The sequence below is a fragment of the Triticum aestivum genome, chromosome 3B, assembly GCF_018294505.1.
Source record: "Triticum aestivum cultivar Chinese Spring chromosome 3B, IWGSC CS RefSeq v2.1, whole genome shotgun sequence".
Classification (NCBI taxonomy): Eukaryota; Viridiplantae; Streptophyta; class Magnoliopsida; order Poales; family Poaceae; genus Triticum; species Triticum aestivum.
In genome coordinates, this window is record NC_057801.1 from 99842053 (window position 1) to 99844577 (window position 2525).

The following is a 2525-nucleotide window of genomic DNA, read 5'->3' on the forward strand; positions in this document are numbered from 1 at the left end:
CCCGGTCAGGATTATTATGATTTTTCTGTTGATCCAGATATAATTACTTTGGTAGAATCTGATCCTTTTTATGGCTATGAATCTGAAACTATTGTGGCACATCTTACTAAGTTAAATGATATAGCTGCCCTGTTTACTAATAACGACAGATCGCACTACCTTTATTTACTTAAGATCTTTCCGTTCTCATTAAAGGGTGATGCTAAGATATGGTATAATTCTCTTGATCCTGGTTGTGTGCAAAGTCCCCAGGATATGATTTATTAATTCTCTGCTAAATATTTCCCCGCTCATAAGAAACAGGCTGGTTTGAGGGAAATATACAATTTTGTGCAAATAGAAGAAGAGACTCTCCCACAAGCTTGGGGGAGGCTTCTAAAGTTACTTAATGCTTTGCCTGATCATCCTCTTAAGAAACCTGAAATATTTGATATCTTTTATAATGGACTAACTGATGCTTCCAGAGATTACCTAGATAGTTGTGCTGGTTCTCTTTTCGGGGAAAGAACACCGGATGACGCTGAAATTCTATTGAACAATATGTTGGCTAATGAAAATAATTGGGCACCTCCCGAGCTACCTCCTGAGCCAGTTCCTGAGCCAATTACTGAGCCTATTCCTAAACCAACTCTGAAGAAGAGAGGTGTTTTATTTCTCAGTCCCGAAGATATGCAAGAGGCAAAGAAATTTATGAAAGAAAAAGGTATTAAAGCTGAAGATGTTAAGAATTTACTTCCTATTGAAGAAATACATGGTCTTAATTTATCGCCTGTTGAAGAAGTATATGATCTCAATTACTTATTTAATGAAGAACCTCCCGATATCCCGACACAGGTAGTAAAGGTAAATTCTCTCTATAGATATGATAAAGCTGAAGTCCCTCCTACTAAAATTGCTAGTCAGTGCTTGGATGAGTTTGATGACTTCATGTTTAAGCAAGATGACTTTAATGCTTATTTTGGTAGACAATTAAAACAGAATACCTTTATGATTAAATGCTTGGGTGATTATATGGCTGATATTAGAGGTGAACTTAAACTTGTTAGCACATGCTTCTATGGTTACCACTCAAGTAGAACAAGTACTTAAAGCTCAGAAAGAAGCACTTGATGAAATGAATAGTAAGAAAAATGATTATGCTGTTAGAGTGGCTACTAGAACTGGTAGAATGACTCAGGAACCTTTGTATCCTGAAGGCCACCCTAAGAGAATCGAGCAAGATTCTCAGAGAAATAATATTGATGTAACTAGTTCTTCTAAGAGGAAGAAAAATAAAAACGATAGGACTTTGCAAACTTCTAGTGAACCTATTGCTGAACCACCTGAGAATCCAAATGATATCTCTATTTCTGATGTTGAAACACAATCAGGTGATGAACCTGAACCTAGTGATAGTGTTAATGATAATGTTCATGTTGATGCTCAACCTAGTAATGATAATGATGTAGAAGTTGAACCTGCTGTTGATCTTGATAACCCACAATCAAGGAATCAACGTTATGATAAAAGAGACTTCGTTGCTAGGAAACACGGTAAAGAAAGGGAACCATGGGTTCAGAAACCCATGCCTTTTCCTCCGAAACCATCCAAGAAAAAGGATGATGAGGATTTTGAGCGCTTTGCTAAAATGATTAGACCCATCTTTTTGCATATGCGATTAACTGATGTGCTCAAAACAAATCCTTATGCTAAGTATATGAAGGATATTATTACTAATAAAAGAAAGATACCTGAAGCTGAAATTTCCACCATCCTTGCTAATTATACTTTTAAGGGTGGAATACCAAAGAAACTTGGAGATCCGGGAGTAATTACTATACCATGCTCCATTAAAAGAAGTTATGTTAAAACTGCTTTATGTGATCTTGAAGCCGGTGTCAGTGTTATGCCTCTCTCTTTATATCGTAGACTTGACTTGAATTAGTTGACACCTACTGAAATATCTTTGCAAATGGCTGATAAATCAACTGCTATAACTATCGGTATTTGTGAGGATGTGCCTGTTGTGGTTGCAAGCGTTACTATTTTAACGGACTTTGTTATTCTTGATATTCCCGAGGATGATAGTATGTCTATTATTCTTGGAATACCTTTCCTTAATACTGCAGGGGCTATTATTGATTGCACCAAGGGCAATGTCACTTTTCATGTTAATGGCAATGAGCACACGGTACATTTTCTGAGGAAACAACCTCAAGTTTATAGTATCAACTCTATTGGAAAAGTTCCATCAATTATATTGGGAGGTTTTGAATTTCCTCTCCCTACTGTCAAGAAAAAGTATGATATTCTTATTGTTGGGGATTTTCATATCCCCGTTGAGGTAACTTAGTATCATTCGAAATTTCTCCGGTTCCGGGATTATTCAGAATGAGTTTGTTAACAAGACTTGATCAACCTTGTTAGTGGGTTCATTTTGATGATCACGAGATGGATGAAACTAGAAGCACAACCTTCTGTACCCTCTTTATATTTTCTGTTATTTAGTAGAAATAAAGTAAAATAATATTTTTCTGTCTGTTTCC